The sequence below is a fragment of the Haliotis cracherodii genome, unplaced genomic scaffold (assembly GCF_022045235.1).
Source record: "Haliotis cracherodii isolate W230 unplaced genomic scaffold, xgHalCrac1.p SCAF_11, whole genome shotgun sequence".
Taxonomy (NCBI): domain Eukaryota; kingdom Metazoa; phylum Mollusca; class Gastropoda; order Lepetellida; family Haliotidae; genus Haliotis; species Haliotis cracherodii.
In genome coordinates, this window is record NW_027266266.1 from 9,687,495 (window position 1) to 9,710,667 (window position 23,173).

A 23,173-nucleotide genomic window follows, 5' to 3' on the forward strand; every position below is an offset into this window, starting at 1 on the left:
CTTTTCCAGGCTCAAATTCCAGTGATGATCTTGACCAGCGACAAGGTTAGCAAAATGCGATTTTTGTCACGTGGAGAAGACTGTTCACTGTTTAAAAGGGGGTCACTGGTGGCCCAGTCATCTAAAGCGCCGCGATTCGCTGTGCAGAGTTGCGTTCCTTAGGCACACCAGAAACCTATGATTGTGGGTTCGAATCCCGGTTCGCCCCGGTTATTTTCTAGGTTTGTCAGCACCATACTCGTGCTAGTGGGTTTCACCGAAGTGGTAAACGTCTGAGATCTGTATCACTTCGGGCTTTCCTCCCACATTTAGCTGACACACCTTGATATAACTGGAATACTGTTAAAAGCGGCGTTAAACCCAACTCACTCACTCATCAGCCAATAGGCAACAGTAGCACAGTAGTAAGTCTGCTGGTTAAGTGACATAATGTTCTGGCATCAAATACTTATGTGTTATAAAGTGGAACTTAAATGCCCCCTGTCTAATGCACGGTATATATATAAATGGTCCAACTGAAGAGTCACACTTAAATTCAATGTATGTTCGACTGCGCTAAGACTTGCCTTTGTGTAAAGAGCTATATAGTTGTCATCTCAATCCATTGTTCATATTCTTTAATGGAATAGTTTTTACACTGTAACAAAGACATTGCAGACTGGCAAACCCGATTCGCCCCGTTGTTTCTAGGTTTGTCAGCACCATACCCGTGCTCGTGGGTTTCACCAAGTGGTAAACGTCTGAGACCTGCATCACATCGGGCTTTCCTCCCAAATTAAGCTGATGATATAACTGTAATACTGTTAAAAGCGGCGTTAAACCCAACTCACTTACTTACTCACTGTTTCAAAGAGGGTCACTGGAACCCCATCCTATCGACACGCAAAAACCTTTGAAAAAACCCCAAAAGTGTTGTCTTTTAACAATAAATAAATACATTCCTTTCCTGTTAATTCAAATGAGGAACAACGCTTCGAAGAACAAACACACAATTTGATGAGAGCTAACGGGAGATCGATCGTTGGGCATTTATCATTGGGATGGTTTTGTCTTTTAATCAATAGGATCAATCCCCGACTGATCCGTTGAGGATCACGAGTATAGGATACCTAACTACATGTCCTATCCCGGTCAATATCGGCATGTTTGCAACTGTAACTATCGATATCGAACTGTATTGTAATGCCATCGGTGCATGTCATTGAGGCTACTTCATGTGTCGAGTGAAAACCATGTTTCTCTCATCGTGTGACGCCACTCGAGAAAATATCTCCTTTTCCCCCGTCACTCGATGAGAGAAACATGCTATTTCATTCGACATATGGCATATCCTATTTATTATATACTCTTTGTGTAGTTGTCACCTGAAAATTAAATTATTTCATTACAACTGAAAAATCTTGAAACGTAAATTCTCCCTACCTAACACACAGGGACGATTCACAACCCTTTGTATTTGCGACTAAAAAAGTAGTTTCGTGTTTGGAAACAATAATAACAAAAAATATTTAGGGTCTCATACATATAGATATGATTATATGCAAAATCAACTTTTTCAACAATAGTCTTTAAAACTACGAGACCGCTATTGGAAGCGAAAGAATATACGATGGTCAAGTAACAAAAATGGCTTTTGGAAGCAAACAGTCTTGACTGACGAGATAAATGAGAAATTTACAGTTTATAACGAAACATTTTCAATGGAATAACAAACGTCAAGAAGTAATATTAACTCCATAAATGACCATCTGTCATTATTTTGCCTTGTCAGTGTCGAAGTAACGTAAAAAGGAGGTCAATAGTTTGTGTAAGGGGCCAGACACTTAATTACGATAATGGGAGACAATTTGAGGGGAGGTAACTCTTGTATGACAATAGTTCCTTCAAGTGTTATGTTCACAGCAGTGAAATATCAGGTGTTATGTTCACTGAAATGAAAATATGACATTTCTCAACCGTCTTTCACACTGAAGGTTATAATAAAATAGTATATGCTTGACTTAGTCCTCGTGGGATGGTTTATATCACATACTGCATGTTCTATAACTATTTAATATCATTACTCTATGATAGTGATTCATAAACACATGCTTCTGATATAATCGGTATCGTACAACACACTCTACTTTTAGGCCAGTTCTTATATTTAAGGAAAGGCTTTTGAAATATATTGTCAATCGCTCATTAAAACCAGCAAAATGATTTCAATAGCTCATAAAACCGAATAATGGATGTCCTCTTTTCAAACTGAATTGTTTCAGAGTATACTGAAAATTATATTGGGTAAAATGTCAAGCTGTGATCAAAAGCAGGGTCGCTATATAAGTGCAATAATCTTGGACGCGACGTTAAACCCAATTTCACCTCTCCTCACCTCAAAAGCAGGTTTAAAGATATGGTACAATCCAAGAAGGAAGATCGTCTACTCAACCATGTTAAAGTCAAGTTAGGCTATTAAATTTCATAATAAATAATGTGACGGATAAAGTGCCTTTCGAGACAACCATGATTCGGATTGCAGTGTTGAACCCACCCGAAACCTACCCGAACGTGAAACCGTGAATCTTTATAGAGCTATGATGTCCATTAAGCCAAACGGCCGCTCACTGAATAATCATGTAAGGTTGAAAAAGATGGCTACCACATGTTGGTTATATGCAATGATTTTTAAAGCATCTGCTTTTTCCGAAAACCACTCTGGATACTTGAAAATAGATTTCAAGTGTCATACAAAATCGATTACTGACGACTTTAAAGGACTTTCAAACATGATGTGTCAATGTAACTGGTCGATAATTCGAAGGATCAAAAGTCGTCAAAGTTTAAGAAGAACAATAATACACACTTTGTCCTCTTCACCTTTGTTCCTTTAGTGCGTTTTGATAGTATTATTGATCACATACGCTTCGAAAAGATATTATAGACGTGTTTAGCTCTTTGAGTGTCTTGACACGCCTGTTATTTGTACAAGGTATGCGACCCAGATCTATAAAGGCAGTAGGTTAGATTATGTCAGGTGTAAAAGGCTCAAATCCTGAACCATGTTGTCATGACAACGAACATTAACAAGTTAATATATAAAGATGCAGGCAGAGATAATTGGCTCCAAATTGCAAGTTCATGTTTCTTATTAGATATGAAAACGGGATGCTTTTCTGAAGGCTCTCACTCTATATAAGGTGGTTCTCAATCTGTTGTACTAAGTTATTAACACTTCCAGTACCTTAAAAATGATAAGCCTACAGGACATAATAGACAGTGACCCATACGACCAATAAACCAACACTACTTCCGGTGACACATATTACGTCCTTACTGCATATACATATACTGATTGATTTTTGTTGTGAATGTTGTTTAACGCCGCACTCAGCAATATTCCAGCTATATGACGGCGGTCTGTAAATAATCAAGTCTGGACCAGAATATCTATTGATTGACATCATAAGCATCGATCCGTACAATTGGGATACGATGCCATGCATCAACCAAGTCAGCGAGCCTGACCACACGATCCCGTTAGTCGCCTCTTACGACAAGCATAGTCACCTTTGATCTAGACCGGATTTTCACGGGTCATTTATATTAAGGTTGTCCGTTGATCTATAATTAGCTTATTTAACGCTTTGTAAGTACAGGTAGGTGTTTGTTATCACCATCACGACAAATACAACTGTGTCTTTTGTTAGTGAACCTGTATTGGACTCAAGAACTGGAATGACGTTAATAAATAACCCATTGTAGATACATAGTAGCGTTGTTTTAATTTGGCGCATTTCACATTAAATGAAAGCAAAAACGACCAGGACTGCCAAAGGATGCAAATACTTCATTTAAAAGTGCAATAAAGATAAACAGACATTTCGGGGAAGGAACAAGATCCTCAGTTTTCTCAACAAACATCTGCCCTAGTTGCCGACTTACTGCTTGAGGTCGCCGTTGTTCGGCGTCATGTACAAGCTATTTAAGGTTTGACTAGGTATTTTATTTCGGTTCATTGAGGTATGAATCGAAAAACCGATGTGCAAACTGTATGAATCCGCGTAGCGGATTCTTACAAAAGTTTGCACATCGGTTTTTCGCGAAAAAAATACAGTCAATCCATAGGTTAAATTCGACAACAAAAAGAGCCTCTCGTCTATGATTTTGTTGTTGTTGACTTTTTTAATTTTTATTGTTACATGGTCGGTCTAGGCCTCGTCTATGAGTTTTTTGCGACTTTTTTATATTTTTATTGTTAGATGGTCCTGTGGTCTCTCGTCTATGATTTTTTTTTCGAATTTTTAAAATTTGTATTCGTACATGGTCCTGTGGTCTAACTGTCTGGGACGAGTGGGGGCTGTGATGTTATGCAGTGCTTGTGCGGGACGGGTTTGTGGAGTGACAATGGCTGATTTAAAGGTCTCGCTAATTCTGTGTTTCTGTGAAGTTGTTCTATTGCGACTGTAGCTACGCACAGAACCTTCGTTTCTGTGTCCACTCATGAACATTATGTGACGAAGTTCGAAATCAGCATCGCTCATAGCTTGGATGGAGGTGTCGCGAAGGCGATGTAGGACTTGCTGCATTTGGCATTTCGACAAATGTCTGACATGAAGCGAGAGAACTGGTAACTTTTGACATAAGTTGTGGTGTACCAAGTGTTGTGTGTGTCCGGGGAACTAAGTGTATCTTTGTTGCAATGACAAAAAAGTGATTGTGCACTGGGGTCACTTTTTTCAAGGAGTTGGCGAAGTGAATTGACAGGACGTTTGTCATCCTTTGTAGCGTATTTGCGCTTGTCGCACGCCGCTTCATCGCTACACAGACCACCTTGGATATTTATTGTGTTTTGTTTCATGCGACAGTGTTACATTCTGAAGTTGTTTTCATCTGTGTCAAAATGAAATGATGTGGGAGTAAGCTGTTGATGAGTGAGTGAGTGAATATTTATAGTCACATCGACAATAATTTTACAGTACTTACCCCCTATGAGGATATAGCCACTAACAATCTCAGTTACAAGTTAAACACTGCTGATACAGTAAAATATTAACTATATACACATATTCAAAATTTATCTAACAGTTAAATTTCTTTTAAAAAGCTAATTATTAAATGAGATGCAACATTATTAAAAAGATCCATAATTGATGTTGCACTGAAATATTTATCCCTTGTGATAGAAAAATAAATACAGTCAAGCAGTACATGCTTGGCAGTGATTCTTTAATCACAATGGATATAGAATGGAGGATCCTCACCTTTCAATATATATTCATTATATTAGTATATCTTGAATAGCCAATAAGACATCGTCGCATAATGATCTGGACAACCCAAGTAGATATGACCGATATTTGGTTTAATTTCATGTAATTTATTGATACCTACTTGGGTGTCCCACTTCTGTTGCATGAGATCTTTAATTTAACATCTAAAAACAGGTTTAATATCACTGTATGGGATTTGAAGTGGTGTCACAGATTTGTTGAGCGCTGCTTTTGCAGCTGCATCAGCCATTGTGTTACCAGTTATTCCGACATGGCTGGGTAACCAACAAAAAACGATGTAGTATTGTCCAGTAGCAAGAGCATTAAACAATTCAATTATTTCGATTAAAAGTGGAAGTTTATATGACATGTTATGAATAGCCTGAAGGCACGAAAGAGAATCAGAAAAAATGATAAACTTCTGATATTTTGACTGTTACTGATATATTTGAGAGCTACTAGAATGGCATTGGCTTCAGCTGTAAAAACAGAACAATTATCAGGTAATCTGGATGAGACAGTCCTGGATCTAGTGACAGTGGCGCTGGCAACAGCGTCACCATCCTTAGATCCATCTGTAAATATTGATTTGTAAGTTTCATATGAGTTTTTTTAATTCAGTTTATTGTTGTTGATAAATCAGTTGGTTTGTTTCAGATTTCCTTAGTTTAGTTAAGGTTAGGTCCACCTCTGGTTTCACTAACTGTCATGGTGGAGAAGACAAAAGCTGAGTGGGGGCTATATTTTCAAGATTTATTTTAGCAGCAGAAATATGAGATTGTATTCTTATTCCAAGTGGTGGGTTAAGAGATGATTTTTTATTGTAGAGATTTTAGTAAAGGGGATTAAAAACACAGTCATATGCTGGATTCGCGTTATTAGAATGTAATTTCGAGATATATTGTAAAGACAATTTAATGCGACGGTGTTTTAGGGATGGCTCGTCAGCCTCCACATACAGACTATTAATGGGTGAAGTTCTGAAGGCACCAAGGCAAAGCCTCAGACTTTGATGATGAATTGTATCCAATAATTTTAAATTACTTTAAGAGGCTTCACCTTAGATGATGGAGCCATAATCCCGTTTAGATCGGATAAGTGCTCTGTAAAGTTGGAGGAGGGTTTTCTGATCTTCTCCCCACTTGGAATTTGAAACAACTTTAAGCAAGTCAAGTGCTTTCAGACATTTATTTTTCAAATACTTGATGTGCGGTATGAAGGTCAAATGATGATCGAAAATGATGCCCAAAAACGTTGCCCCCTTTACAACTTCAATAGGAGTGCCATCTAAAACTAGTTCTGGGTCTTTATGTGGTTTGTATCTTCTGCAAAAGTGGATACAGTTTGTTTTAAATTTTGAAAATTTAAAACCATTTTCTAATGACCATTTATGGATTTTATTTAGACACAATTGTAGTTGCCTTTCGACAGTATTCATATTTTTACCACGGCATGAAATATTAAAATCATCCACGAATAGAGATCCATCAACTGAATCGTTGATGAAACTCAAGACCACGACTGACGAAATGGATGGCTAAGTTGTGCCATACTCGGTACCGGAGGATGACAGGATTGAAGGCAGAATGGAGATAAGTACTAATTTTCATTAGGTCACCGGTGTCAATAATATGTTTGTGCTGTGTAGGGACTTATATAACGAGGAATATTAGGCCAAGATATGAAATAGGAACCTATTGTATCATTTCAGAAGGAAATGTCGTAGAATTAAATTCAGTTGCATCTCGAGGCGTAGACAACGAAATATGGCTCCCGATTTTTTAAATATAGATCGTGGGCAATACCACAATGATCACCGTGAGGTTATATTTATTTCGTTACTTTGGGAACATAGGGCTTACCTTGAAACATTTTTACACCCCATTTTGTATTTCTCTTTGTTTGATTGCCTGCTTTCGTCAAGTTGTAGCAAGTCTCGATCTGATAATTTCTTGAATCTTGACGGTGCTAGCGTTGGACCTATGTTGTCTTGTAAAGCCATTTCCATTTCTTGAGTTGCAGTTTTGGGAGTAGTTGAAGCCGTAATCTCTATCAAAGTTTCTATTTCTTCCAGATTAAAATGATCCAGAAAATTTAAGTCATCGAATCCGGGACCAAATATGGCATTGTCTCCAGATTGAAACCCAAATACACTCTTTGAATCGCCTACATCAACACTTCCGTAGTTGAAGTCGGCCATATTGTTGCTTTGTACTCAAGACGATGCAAACGATTGTTTCTGGACTGCGCGTGATAAATACGGTAACTACGGATACCAGACAAGACATACATACCTGTAAACTCTTTATTTCGTTAGTAAACTCTTTATTAACTTTGAACCATGTGATTTGTGTTTTGTTGTTGATATGTTTGATACCCCAATATAACACTAAAATTTTATTAGTCCTGATAACTTCAAGAAGAGACAGGGGCGGTCGGGTAGCCTAGTGGTTAAAGCGTTAGCTCGTCACGCCGAAGACCCGGGTTCGATTCCCGACAGGGGTACAATGTGTGAAGCCCATTTCTGGTGTCCCCCGCCGTGATATTGCTGGAATATTGCTAAAAGCGGCGTAAAACAATACTCACTCACTCACTCAAGAAGATACAGGTGAGCAGAAAGGGAATTCCCTCCACTGTACACTGGGATTCCCCGACATTCCGTAGTGATAAAAGTAGTCCGCTTCGGTGGGCGTGGCTTAATTTCTTACATTCATTGGGAAATGAATTCAATGACACGTGACCAATTCAGCTAATCAGAATGCAGGAATTTCAATGAACACAACGAAAATTTAATTATTTGCTAATGAACCAAAATCGTTAGCCTCCCTTTGTTTGTCTAGGATGATGTTAATGGCAATCGCGAAGAGCAGGGTGCAGATTGTATTCCTTGGTCATATTCCCCTGATGAGCTCGACGTAGTTGAAATCTGAGACAATGTTACCATAATGCAATCTTTGTCACGTGGCGATAACCATTCCATGAAGATCCGGGTTAGAATTGATCTTCAGCAAACCATGCTTATTGCAAGAGGCGACTACGGGAGGTCGGACTCGCGTAGTCGATGCTCATGATGTCAAACACTGGGTTTTCTGGTCCAGACTCGCTTATTTACAGACCGGCGTCGTATAGCTGTAATATTGCTGAGTGAACGACCATTCACTATTTCAAAGAGGGTTACTGCAACCTCATCTGATGACGTGCCAAACAACTAATGGTGTGTTTTACCAATACAGTAAAGTTCGGTTATAACGAACCCAAAGGGACTGCTAATTTTAGTTCGTTATAACCATAGTTCGTTATAAGCATATATACAGCATAACTACAGCAAATAGTCGGGACTAAAAGAGTAAGTTCGTTATATCCGTCAGTTCGTTATAAGCGAGTTCGTTATAACCGTAGTTTACTGTACAAATTTCTTCCCCATAAATTCAGCATTGGGAACAAAGCTTTGAAAAACAAATCTACAATTTGTTGAGGGCCAGTGGGAGATTGATCGTTGAGTGTTTATCGGGAGAGGGTTTGGTCTATTAATCAATAGTGATCATTGGCTGCTCCATTGAGAATCCCGAGTAAACGTCAGGTATTGACCTATCTGGTCTATATCTACAGGTTTGTCAACCGTAACTATCAGTATCTAAGTGTATTGTAATGCCATGGGTGCGTATCAATAACTAAAGCCTGAGTCGTTTCTCATGGGAAGGTTTACATGCTGCATGTTCTATCCCTATAGAATTATCTGCATAAATCAATAAAGCAGAGTCGACTGTACAAGTCCAACTTTATCATGAGCATGTGTTTATGAATCACTATCAATTAGTAACGATACTAGGTGTTCGCGAAAAGGTGAGCGTGTTCTGCCATACCGTTGGCACCCGTCACAAACACATGCAAAGGCAAGTCAATTGTTCACCTGAAAAAACACACGGGAAAATATGGTCAAAAAGTCAAAATAGAGAATTGCATTGGACATCATTTTGTTCTGCTGTGCATTGATGCCCAATTGATAGACATCGTTCATTTAACCCGGGGCGGTCGGGTAGCCTAGTGGTTAAAGCGTTCGTTCGTCACGCCGAAGACCCGGGTTCGATTCCCGACATGGGTACAATGTGTGAAGCCCATTTCTGGTGTCCCCCGCCGTGTTATTGCTGGAATATTGCTAAAACCATCACTCATTCAACCCAGCAATACATTGTAAATCGCTAATTAAAACCAGTAATATGATGTCAACAGCTCATTAAACGGACAATAGATGTCAGTATAGAGGACCTTTATATTTTCTTATTAAATATGTTACAGAGTAAACCGGAAATTAGATGGGAGTGAGTGCGTAAGTTGGGCTTAACGCCGCTTTTAACAGTATTCCAGTTATATCACGGCGTGTCAGCTTAATGTGGGAGGAAAGACAGAAGTGATGCAGGTCTCAGACGTTTACCACTTCGGTGAAACCCACGAGCACGGGTATGGTGCTGACAAACCTAGAAACGCAATCGGGGCGAACTGGGATTCGAACCCACAATCATAGGTTTCTGCCGTGGCCAAGGGACGCAACTCTGCACAGCGAATCGCGGCGCCTTAGACGACCAGGCCACCACTGGTGCAGTGAGACTTGATTTTTGAACTGAACGTTGTTGACTGCCCTGTCGCTTACAACAGTAAGACAATAGTAGAAGTCGGGCTCTCCTCCCACATTAAGCTGACATGCCAATCTGCAATGTATTTGTTACAGTGTTAAAACTATTCCCTGAAAGGATGTGAATAATGGATTGAGATGACACATACACAGCACTTTACACCAAGTCAAGTTTTAGCGCAGTCGAACATGTATTAAATTTAAGTGTGACTCTTGAGTTGTTCTTATCGGGACCATTTGTACATATACCGTGCATTAGACAGGAGCCATTTAAGTTCCACTTTATAACACGTAAGTATTTGATGCCAGAACATTATGTCACTTAACAAGCAGACTTACTACTGGGCTACTGTTGCCTAATTGGCCGATGAGTGCTTCTTTTGTCGCGGGTTTTTTGGGTAGAACGATGTCACTGCTTCCGTAGTGTTGTCTACAGTTTTCTGTGTTCTAATGAGTGAGTGAGTGAGTATGGTTTTACGCCGCTTCTAGCAATATTCCAGCAATATCACGGCAGGGGACACCAGAAATGGGCTTCAACCATTGTACCCATTTCGGGAATCGAACCCGTGTCTTCGGCGTGGCGAGCGAGCGCTTTAACCACTAGGCTACCCGACCGCCCCTGTGTGCTACTGATTAAAAGGAGTTTGAAAAGGCATTATTGTTCACGTATTTATTTATAAAGTGACTTCAATATTGTTTTGCGTTTATGGAGTATGGCCACAGGTATTTTCGTTCATTGCTCCATAAACGTAAAATACTATTGAAGTCAGTTGTTACGTACAAACAACGTACGGTTAAGATATTAAGATTTAGGAGCAGAGCAGTTCCAGGCACTTCAGTCAGCTGACACCATCTACATGAACAGCACCTTCATCTCTTACCAAACCTTGGAACCAAGTCTTCAGATCCACGCCCGTTTATGTCAAACAGTACCTGTTCCTGTAGTGAAATTGTTCCTTTCTACTGTTTTTTCTGTGCGTGTGTGTGTGTGTGTCTGTTTGTCTGTGTGTGTCTGTGCGTGTGTTTGTGTGTATGTGTGTGTGTCTGTGCGTGTGTTTGTGTGTGTCTCTGTGTGTGTGTGTGTGTTTGTCTGTTTGTGTGTATGTGTGTGTGTGTGTCTGTGCGTGTGTTTGTGTCTGTGTGTGAGTGTTTGTGTGTGTGTATGTATGTGTATGTGTGCGTGCGTGTGTTTGTTGTTTAACGCTGCACTCAGCAATATTGCAGCTATATGACACTGGTCTGTAAATAATCGCGTCTGGACCAGACAAACCAGTGTTTGACATCATGAGCATCGATCTACGCAAGCCCGACCTCACGATCCCGTAGAGGCCTCTTGCAACAAGCATGGTTTGCTGAAGATCAATTCTAACCCGGATCCTCATGGAATGGTAGTGGCAACGTGACAAAGATTGCATTATGGTAACATTGTCTCTGATTTCAACTACGTCGAGCTCATCAGCGGAATATAAGCCAAAGGAAAACAATCTACACCCTGCTCTTCGCGATTGTCATTAACAGCATCCTAGACAAACAAAGGGAGGCTAACGATTTTGGTTCATGTGCAATTAGGGATACGATGGCATGCATCAGCCAAGTCAGCGAGCCTGACCACCTCATTGTTCCCACACTATGTATATAATTATGCATATCACTCAGATCTATGGTATGGTAGGACTTTCATCCGTGGCGGGTTCTCAGATCGATGGCGGATTCCACAGATGGATTGGGCAAGTTGGTTTCTTCAAATCATTGAAAATTTGTTAGCTAAGCGTACGGGATACAATTACACTGGCAATATTGGTTTTACTAATTCCATGTGGATCTGATAACCGTTGACACATGGACAAGGCTCCTCATCCTACTCAAGAACAATATTCAACTGAAACTCAGCCGTCCCTTCGCCCTTGACTATGTCCAGATTGACATGGAACTGGCAGCAATCCGTACGCTTGAGATGGAGCTCGCCAATGCTGAAGTGAAGGGTTGTTTGATTCACTCTTCAGTTCATTTGGAGGAAGACCCAGGACCTAGCCTTAGCTGTCCAGTGCAGGGATTATCCAGGACAGTAGAACCGGACACCTGCTGGGCTTTCTCTCCCTCAAGGTGTTGTCCAGAACATGTGGATAGCAGCCAAGGATGCAACAACAGAAGAGTTGAAACATACATCTGCTGGCCTTTCCCCTCCCTCAAGGTGTTGTCCAGAACACGTGGATAGCAGCCAAGGATGCAACAACAGAAGAGTTGAAACATACATCTGCTGGCCTTTCTCTCCCTCAAGGTGTTGTCCAGAACATGTGGATAGCAGCCACGGATGCAACAACAGAAGAGTTGAAACATACATCTGCTGGCCTTTCTCTCCCTCAAGGTGTTGTCCAGAACATGTGGATAGCTGCCACGGATGCAACAACAGAAGAGTTGAAACATACATCTGCTGGCCTCTCTCTCCCCCAAGGTGTTGTCCAGAACACGTGGATAGCAGCCACGGATGCAACAACAGAAGAGTTGAAACATACACCTGCTACAATTGCACTGGGCGAGATACATTTACATTAGCAACATTTGTTCCTCGTGGAACCAAGACCATGTGGAACTGTTTATCGTTGATAAATTTTGCCCGTAATAATTGTTGGGAGAATATCAAGGGGGAGATGGTCCTCCCATAGAGCCTCCACAGGGATGAAAGAGAGCAAGGCTCTTCTTAAATTCATCTCATTTGCCCAGATCTTGAAAAAGTTCAATTTTATTTGCTGATTCAGGCTCAGATGTTGATTGATGGCATAAGATATGTTTTGTCGTACTGAGCAGCATCCAAGCCGTATGGCAGCTCTTGTAAGGTTTGTACAGCTCTTGTAAGGTTTGTACAGCTCTTACAGGGTTAGTACAGCTCTTGTAAGGTTTGCACAGCTCTTGTAAGGTTTGCACAGCTCTTTTAAGGTTTGTACAGCTCTTGTAAGGTTTGCACAGCTCTTGTAAGGTTTGCACAGCTCTTGCAGGGTTTGCACAGCTCTTGTAAGGTTTGTACAGCTCTTGCTGGGTTTGCACAGCTCTTGTAAGGTTTGTACAGCTCTTGTAAGGTTTGTACAGCTCTTGTAAATTTGTACAGCTCTTGCAGGGTTTGCAAGCGCTTGTAAGGTTTGTACAGCTCTTGCAGGGTTTGTACAGCTCTTGTAAATTTGTACAGCTCTTGTAGGGTTTGTACAGCTCTTGTAAGGTTTGTACAGCTCTTGCTGGGTTTGTACAGCTCCTGTAGGGTTTGTACGCTATTTTAGGGTTTGCACAGCTCTTGTAGGGTTTGCACAGCTCTTGTAGGGTTTGTACAGCTCTTGCAGGGTTTGTAAGCTATTTTAGGGTTTGCACAGCTCTTGCAGGGTTTGTACAGCTCTTGTAAGGTTTGTACAGCTCTTGTAAGGTTTGTACAGCTCTTTCAGGGTTTGTACAGCTCTTGTAGGGTTTGTAAGCTATTTTGGGGTTGCACAGCTCTTGTAGGGTTTGTACAGCTCTTACAGGGTTAGTACAGCTCTTGTAAGGTTTGTACAGCTCTTGCAGGGTTAGTACAGCTCTTGTAGGGTTTGTACATCTCTTGCAGGGTTAGTACAGCTCTTGTAGAGTTTGTACAGCTCTTACAGGGTTAGTACAGCTCTTGTAGGGTTAGTACATCTCTTGTAGGGTTTGTACAGCTCTTACAGGGTTTGTACAGCTCTTGCAGGGTTAGTACAGCTCTTGTAAGGTTTGCACAGCTCTTGTAGGATTTGTACAGCTCTTGCAGGGTTTTTACAGCTCTTGCAGGGTTTATACAGCTCTTGTAGGAACATTTCGGTTACATAATGGAGTGTACTCAAGACGTGATGCCACACGGAAATGATAAAGTTGGATACAAGTTCACGAATGACTAAATTATTTATGAAAGCGTCATTAAGTTAATTCAGCGTACCAAATGATAACGATTTCATTATTAACGGAATGCATGGAAGCACTTGTGGTTTGTTCCGCACCAACAATCTAACGAGCGTGGTGTTAATGGTTTCCTTTGTATGCATGGTGGCCCCGAGTCTGTTGGGATGACCCCAGCCAGATGACCATTCAGACATCTACTCCGTGTATCCTGGGGGAGACAAATGTGGCTGCTGCTGCAGGGTTATGCTACGTGCTATACACGTTTGACGTGATTGGTATACTCTGGTAACCGATGTTACCTTTGGTCTTGTTATCGACAGCGGTAAGAGCTGATAATTATCTGAACCATCTGAACCCTAACTAATAACCCTCAACCACACTCGATAACCCTCACGATCCAATCTGATAGCCCTTTAAATCCCAACTCATGGCCGTAACGACTCCAATGATAACCATTTGAACGCCAACTGAAAACATCTAACCCCCCACCAAAACCACCCAAACAAATAATTTAAAAAAGAAATATGTTTTTATTAAAAATCCTGAGTTATGTAACAATTGACATGCATGTAAACCCGTGAAGATCCGGATTAGAATTGGTCTCCAACAACCATGCTTATCGTAGGAGGCGACTGATGGGATCAGGTGGTCAGGCCCGCTGACTTGGTTGATGCATGTCACCGATCCCAATTCCGTGGATCGATGCTCATGACGTCAATCCCTGGATTGTCTGATCTAGACTCGTTTATTTTCAGACCAACGTCATATAGCTAGAATATTGCTGAGTGCGGCGTCAAGCAACAAACAAACAAACAAACAAACAAACAAACAAAACACACACTCTTTCATTAGTAAACTCCGACGTCGATACCAAGATTCGTACCCAAATGGCAAACAAAACATGCGTGTGCAGTATTGATATGAATGAATGTACACGCGTGTGGTGCTGACGAACGTTGAGAGACCAAAACATGCCTATCAATATGAACCATGTGTGTGCGAGGCAAGAGTTTAGAGACAACGCGGCTTAAATTCATTTGGAAAAAAGTTCCTTATTTATCCCGTGAAGGAATTTAAATACGATAAACATTATACATTCAATTCGTTTAGAATAACCTGACAAATTTAAAGAATTACAAAGGTCTAATCTTACCTTGAGTGTTCTTGGATCCATCATATCAGGTTTCTGTGAAGCATTTGATGAACCCCTGGTATCTACTGGGTCTCCTGTTACGTATGTGATAATCCCTGGCACCAATGTGATAAACACTTGAAATGATGAAGTAAGTCCTGGCAACCTATATCTCCTGGTACATACTGTGCACTCGTGGCACCAAGCTAATACGGTAAGTTTATGTATCTCTGTAATAAAGTACGGCGTTCCGGCACATATATTCCTGGTACTTCTGATAAAGCACGTTTGGTACTTCTGCAATAATGTCCCCCCTGCTACCAATGTCATAAAGTAGGTCCTGGTACCTATGTTATAAAGTAGGTCCTGGTGCGTATGTTATAACGTACCTCCGGGTACCTACGTATCTTCTGGTACCTGTGTTATAAAGTACGTCCTGGTGCATAAGTGATCTTGTGGACATGCAACGGGCACCTGCACGTGAATTCCCCAACCTACTGTGTGCTGCTGGGGCTATGAAGCGACTAGCAATCAATATTCAAACATGTTTCGTCCATACATACGTGTTCAGTGATGGCGCTTAGACGGGTGGCGGCTCCGAATGGATGTGGCTTGCAATTGGCCGCATATCAAAGTTGGGTACAGGTTCAAGTTCAATGGACATAGGTATATTTTAAATTCGATAGGCACAGCAATAGTTTATTATAATATTCCAAAAGCAGTTTGGACAATATTTTGGAACTATTAACCAATGAATCTCTTGATTTTAGACTTTGTAATAACTTCGTTAGTTTGAAGTCCAATAATACCCTTGTTAACATCATTAAGACGGTGTAGTGTTATGACCCCGTCCAGATCTGTATAAGCACCGCAGTGTAATAGCTTCATCCCGCTTGTCTCGAAATACGGATAATTGGACATTCGATGGCTGGAAGACTGTGAAATAACAAGATTTCATTACATGTAACGGCCGCCGTGATATGATGTATAATTGAAATACTGATCAAAACGGAGTTAAGCCTAGCTCCAACTCACTCACTGACTAAAAGGTATAGTCTTCTCAATTTCTGGGTTAATAATAGTGTATTTGATGCACGGGGGAAGGAAAGTGTTAGCCGTCTAATTCGCGGTGCGGAGTAACGTCCCTTGTGCATTACAGGATCGTATAAACGTGGATTCGAGTCGTTCGATGGATCGCCGTGATTATGTGTCTGGGCTTGTCAGCACCATCCCTGTGATTTGTTGTTTATCGCCGCATTCAGCAATATTCCAGCTATATGACGGCGGTCTGTAAATAATCGTTTCTAGACCAGATTATCCAGTGATTGACATCATAAGAATCGATCCACACAATTGGGATACGATGACATGCATCAACCAAGTCATCGATCCTGACCACCCGATCCCGTTAGTCGCCTCTTACGACAAGCATAGTCACTTTATAGGGGTGGGGTAAATGGTTTCAGTTGGCGTTCAAATGGCTATCATTGGATTCATGAGGGCCATCGGGTCGATCGTTGGTTTCACCAAGGCAGTAGACGTCTCATATGTTCAGCATTTCAGGCTTCAGCACTTCAGCTGACACGCCGTGAGATAACGGTACTACTCACCTAAAACTTTTGAGCCAAATCGATGGAACATTTCTAAAGCGTAAAGTTGTTGACACGAAATACACACTTGGGGTTTGGAACCATTACATCATTTATGACCCTATATATATATTGCATACATGTTAGGGTTACTCCGTGGAACTTTCGGGTTACAATTGGCCCCAGGATGAAAGAGGAGACCAATGGATATAAAACATTGATGTTTTTCAGTTTAGTTAAACCCACAAATCAGGATACGGTCCATCGAGAAAACAATATCGGATAAATGCACTATCTGTACCTTGATACACATTACTTTTACGACCTTCTTGCAGAATTGCGTCCCTTAGACATGCCAGGATCCTATTTAAGTGGATTGGAATACGTCATTTACCATTATTGTAATCCTTGGGTTTTCACCGAAGCTGTAAACTTGCGTCACTTTCCTCACACATTCATCTTCAAAATACAAAAAAAACCGACGAGTGGGAGTTGTTAATTTCTTATGTGAGATATCAACATTTTGAAAAGCCTCTTTTTAGGATGTCAATAAATTGTACAAGCTTTGAAAACATTGGAATAATGATGACCTGTATACAATCCGACCTCGGCAATGTCGGACAACTCCAGTTTATGTACAGGGGGATTTAAGTTTGGTATTCTCACAATCCTCACGGCGATTATCTGCACCTTTTCTCCCAATACTGTCATATCTCTCCCACTTTTGGGTCGTTCGGCCATTGCGTTCATCTGCGCTGTCCAGCTACATCTATGGGGAACAACTCACTGGACACTTTCCTGTCAATTTACGTCATCAATTTGCGAGCGCATGTTCGAATCTCTAGAAATGACGTCATAATAGAACAATGTTTTACCGTGAAATAAACAACGCTTCGTTTTTCTTTGTTCTTAGCAATTTATCGCGTAGCTATCGTATATTTGGCGTTATCCGGCAAACACGCTTTGGTCACACACAGTGGCTGACGCAAATCAAGTTAATTAAATTATAAACTTATACACTACGGTTAATACGAACCCAAAGGAACCATTAATATTAGTTTGTTATAACCGTAGTTCGTTGTAAGCATATGTACATGATATATACAGCAAATAGACGGGACCAAAAAGAGTCGTTATATCAGTCAGTTCGTTATAAGCGTGTTCGTTATAACCGTACTTAGTTGTAAGCATACGTACATCATATATATACAGTAAATATACGGGACCAAAAAGAGTCCGTCATATCCGTCAGTTCGTTATAAGCGTGTTCGTTATAACCGTAGTTTTAGTGTGTTGTCTCCAAAGGCAGACAGTTGCCTGAATGATCAATGTGGTCAATCGATGCATTTCATTGAGACGAAACAATGTTTTTTCGAGTTATCATGACAATGAATTTTTCATGTACATATAATTTAGTCTTTAAAACCTGTTAAATTAGATTGGGACCGCGGAGGTGTGGCTTGAAACTACATATGTGTTCTACGGTGGCCCATAAGGGACATGGAGTCTGTTTTTCAATATTTTGATGTTTCACTTACTTTTATCTTAAAGGGGAAGTGTACACGCAAAAATCACTTTCTTTCTTTTTCTAAACAAAACGCAATTTTAGAATTAGTTAGTATCTGTGTTTGAAAATATAAACTCATTTTTTTCACAGTGAAAGTAGGAAGCTCACAATAGTGTGAAAATGCTATGCTGTTATGAGGCCTTCGTTTTTCGAGCTAAACATGCCTGAGTTATCTCCCTTAGATTATGACGTAATTGGTGCCAATTCAACTGGGTCCCTGTCTATTCTCAACGCAAAAGATATCAAGTACCAGTTTGCGGTAAAACAACATGGCCTACGACACACTCCAGCGCAGTGGTGACTCAGCATAACACTATGCTGGCTGGCATCTGAGACGCTAGAATCACACACCTGTACCTACACCACGTGAAGCGGCTCTAACAAAGCATGATGACGTCATAATGTTTATCAATTGGCACCAATGACGTCATGTTGCAAGGGGCATAAGCCATGGTGTTTTTGTTATGGAAATAGAACACTTGGTAAATGTGAAAAATATAAATCTTTTTAACGCAAAAAATATGTTAATTAATTGTGATGTTTTTATATTTTTGTCTATGACACTACTAGGTTAACACTTTTAATGTGGAAAAAGTACAAGAAAAATAGGCTCATTTCCGTGTGAACTTTCCCTTTAACCTTTTGCAAATTAACACAATTTGTCATACAAATATGTCGACAACACTGTGTAGCCTACATTTCTAGCTATAAACCCACAGGCTGTACTATGCAAATTCGAAATGCGATTGAATAACATACGTTAGTTTTTATACAAACAAACATATGGAATGATAAAGACCTGCATCACTTCGGGCTTTCCTCCCACATTAAACTGTGATATAAATGGAATTCTGTAGAAAACGGTGTATAACCGAACTCACTTACTCAAGACTGCCAGACAAAAGAAAATAAATTCGCCCATATTTTACGGCGGCTAATAAAACAAGAAATGGTTATTCGATGGTTACGTATTGGATACGGGAATCATAGTGTTTTGACCTAAATTCGCAGTGTTTCGGCGACGGTTTTCAGCCTATTAACGTTTGTAATTATTTGTTCAAATCCAATTTTCAAGTGTATACTCCTTTGTCCGATCGTTGTTTATTCTTCTATCCGAGGGGGCCGTCGGGTAGCCTAGTGGTTAAAGCGTTCGTTCGTCACGCCGAAGACCCGGGTTCGATTCCCGACATGGGTACAATGTGCGAAGCCAATTTCTGGTGTCCCCCGCTGTGGTATTGCTGGAATATTGCTAAAAGCGGCTTAAAACCATACCCACTCAATCACTGCTATCCGAGATCCTTCAAAGTTTAATCTCCTCCCCTCTGCTCCTCTATTCTTCTGACAACACACAAAGTACAGCAAATCTGTATTGATTTTGTATACATGGGTTGTCAAAGGCCTGGTCGATTCCGTTTGATCGTTATTTTTCTAGTAGATCAGATAGGGGGTGCTTCTAATTGGAGCTGTATTACATGTCTCTAGATCAATAATATTGAATTGGTGATGAATGAATGTGATGTTCTTAGATATTCAATTTTGTTTCAATGAATAAATCTACATGGTCAAGTATCCAATCTTCATCCATTTAACCACAAAAAGTGTGTGCGTGCGTTGTTTTCGCTGCACTTAGCAATATTCCAGCTGTATGACAAAGGCCGGTCTGAACGATTTTTCGGTTTGGTTTGTTGTTTAACGCCGCACTCAGCAATAATCCAGCTATATGACGGCGGTCTGTAAATAATCGAGTCTTGACCAGACAATCCAGTGATTGACATCATACGCATCGATCCACGCAATTGGGATCGATGACATGCATCTACGAAGTCGGAGAGCCTGACCACCCGATTCCGTTAGTCGTCTCTTACAAGCAAAGTCGCCTTTACAAACCTATGAATGTGTGAGTATGGTTTTACGCCGCTTTTAGGAATGCGCCAGCAAATATCACATCAGATAAAGGCTTTACACGTTGTACCATGTGGGGAATCGAACCCGGGTCTTCGGCGTGACGAGCAAACGCTTTAACCACTAGGCTACCAGACCGCCCCTATGGGTGAATGAATCAAAAGTAGTGCAACAAGTGTCAAAGTCCAATCAGATTCCATGCCCGTGTGATGATACACGTGTTATCAGAGCTACAGATAAGCTGCGTATTTGCGTAAAACACCCCCCCCTCCCCTCCCCCCCCCCCCCCCCCAAAAAAAAATAAATTAAAAAAAAAAAAAAATAAAAAGAAATTTTTATTTTTTTAATTCAAAACCCAATTGCTCTCAATTCACTTGCGTACAGAAACGCATGCATGAAAAACTCAAATGTATAATAACAGCACGCGTAAATACCTAATGAAACTTTTTCAGCATGCGTACAACGGAGTTAATTTTCGAAACACAATTTCGAACTAATTTACTTTCCGAGTCAATCCTATATTAAGAAACGTTATATACATCTGAAACATTATTTCATTTTTTTTAAAACTCAAAGTGTTTACTCATTTTGGGAAAAACCGAAAAGAGTGATGAATTGATGAGTGAAAAAATATTGGTTACCCAATAAAAAATGTAATAAGCCAATTAAAATAGAAACCGTCGAGTAAAAACTCAATTGTCAAAAAGTTATCTGCAGCTCTGACTGTTTTATGACAGTTTGCTATGTAATCTATTTACGTGTAGCGCCAATAAGGATAGAAAGATCGAGTATAGAACTTTCCGATGTTTCCCATGTACATATTGGCGATTCTCAGTGCTGATTGGTCAAAGCCATATGTAGAGAATACTAAACTTGTTCTAGTAAGAAACTATTTTCACGAAACGAGTGAACTTTCTATGACATCTGACCTCTATTTCGCTCAGTTAGATACCATAGAAAATTCACCGGTTTCGTAAAAATAGTATCTTACGAGAACGAGTGTAGTATTTTATTTATTATCCACACTTTGATGGACGAAAATAGCGTTTTCGTTACTGACTGGAAGCTGGCCCGAACTCTGGTTGCGCATGAATAGTAAAACGCCCAAATATAGACATGTTAACGCACTGGTAAATAGTTCCTGTTTTTTGTGTGTGAATATGTGACAATACAGCTCATGTCATGATCAGGAAATAACAGTTTTAATTTGGAGAGAGTAAATAACTGGAATATGTATGATGTGTGTACAAAGAACAAGTAAAAAGTCAAACGTCACCTCCCATTTGAATCTCGGCCATGCCGCGTAGACGGTCACTCACGCCGCTAGTGCATTCAACGGTTAGCCTTCTCAACATAGCTGTTGTCAGTGGACCTCATTTCCAGCTTCTGGCGTTCGGAGCATAGAAATCACTGTGGTCACCAAGGAAGTTAATGTTTATCGTTCCTCCATATATAGGAGCAGAGAAAATGGAATTGACAAAGTCATAGCGAGTTTGCTCGGATTGTGCGGAGGTCACAACATTGACGGAACGAGATGTGCTTTCGAGTGAGTGAGTATGGTTTTACACCGCTTTTAGTAATATTTCAGCAATATCACGGCGGGGGACTCCAGAAATCATCTTCCCGAGGCAAGTGAGTTAACTGACTATAAAAGTCCAGTTTCCACCCTTGCCGAACTAGGCTGGTATTATGGAGTTAGATTTTGGCTGGACTAACCAGCCTATGCATAGTCCAATCAAAATAGCGCATCGAAATCGAAATCCGGTTCGTAAACTGTCGTGCAGATTTCGGTCGACTGCAGGATTTGCAAAGCATGTGCCCCGCTAACTCGTTGTCAACAGATATTTCCTAAATCTTTTCATGTTTTTAATCAAGGTGCTCACGTGATTTGATGCATTTCGCGATGTAAGACTCGTTTTATCACAAAATAGATCTTGATTATCGATCAGATCGTCTTGACTGGGCGCCACCGTTTTGTTTGAAACAAATGCAAGTGATACGAGAGGTTGAATCTGATTGGTCAATAGGAGAGGCATAGAAAGGACATGACTCGTAATAACCACTGGTGGCGCTACGATCGAGCCCAGGAATTCCAGCCTAGTTCGGCAAGGGTGGAAACTGGACTTTCAAAGTCAGTTAACTCTTTTGCCTCGGGGAGATGCCAGAAATGGGCTTCACACGTTGTACAATGTGCTTTCGGGAAGGGCAAGGTCACCGCGAGTGTTACCAATTTCACGTTTGAGACACTGCTGTAGCTGTTCACACTTTGGGTGTTTTTGTGACCGGAAATTTGCATAGCTTCAATGCCCGGTATTCTGGTTTTCCTGGCCGATTGATTTCTGACACGTTTTCAAGTGATTCACGCTGAATTGGATATTCTTTACACAAGTGAGCCAAGTTTATTTTCCCCAACTGGTCCACGTTTAAACCAAGGATGGTTAGGGGCAGGTGCTAATTTCGAATTCGTGGTCAAACAGAACGGATTATCTGGTGAACAAAAATCTGCCGGGCGCAAACTTCATCTCCCCACCTCATCAAGTGATGAGGTTTTACGCTTTGGAGACCAAAGTGTCTTGTGTTATTCCACCATAGTGTGTTGAGAATGGATTCTGGATTATTAAGACTCAATTCGTTGGCATTGAATCATTGGATAGAATTTCGGCCCTATTAGGTAAGTGTCCTCGCCCTTCTCTTCTCAGAACTGGGGGCACGGGTGGCCCAGTCGTCTAAGGCGCCGCGATTCGCTGTGCAGAGTTGCAACCCTTGAACACGCCAGAAACCTATGATTGTGGGTTCGAATCCCGGTTCGCCCCGATTATGTTTCTAGGTTTGTCAGCACCATACCCGTGCTCGTGGTAAACGTCTGAGACCTGCATCACTTCGGGCTTTCCTCCCACATTAAGCTGACACGCCGTGATATAAATGGAATACTGTTAAAAGCGGCGTTAAACCAACTCACTCACTCACTTTTCGGAACTTGTTGCTTGGTTGAGCGAATTTCGCTAAGCTTTGAAAACTCACGATCCTGCGACAAGGACTTTTTGCAACCCCTTGATTTAGAAATATGTCAGTACTTGACAGCTTTGGTGTCAAAGACCTGGGTTCATAGTCCTGGCCGTTAAATTTCTTTGTCAAGTTGAAACAGCTACACAATACATCGCATAGTTCATTTTGGGGTATGGTTTCAACCGGCCTAATATCAGGGTT

General features: G+C 40.8%; 1 pseudogene; it reads right to left on the bottom strand.

Moving 5' to 3' along the window:
* Nucleotides 1–4,283: 4,283 nt before the first annotated feature.
* Nucleotides 4,284–7,124, bottom strand: LOC139454809 (uncharacterized; annotated as a pseudogene).
* Between the last annotated feature and the right edge of the window lie 16,049 nt (nucleotides 7,125–23,173).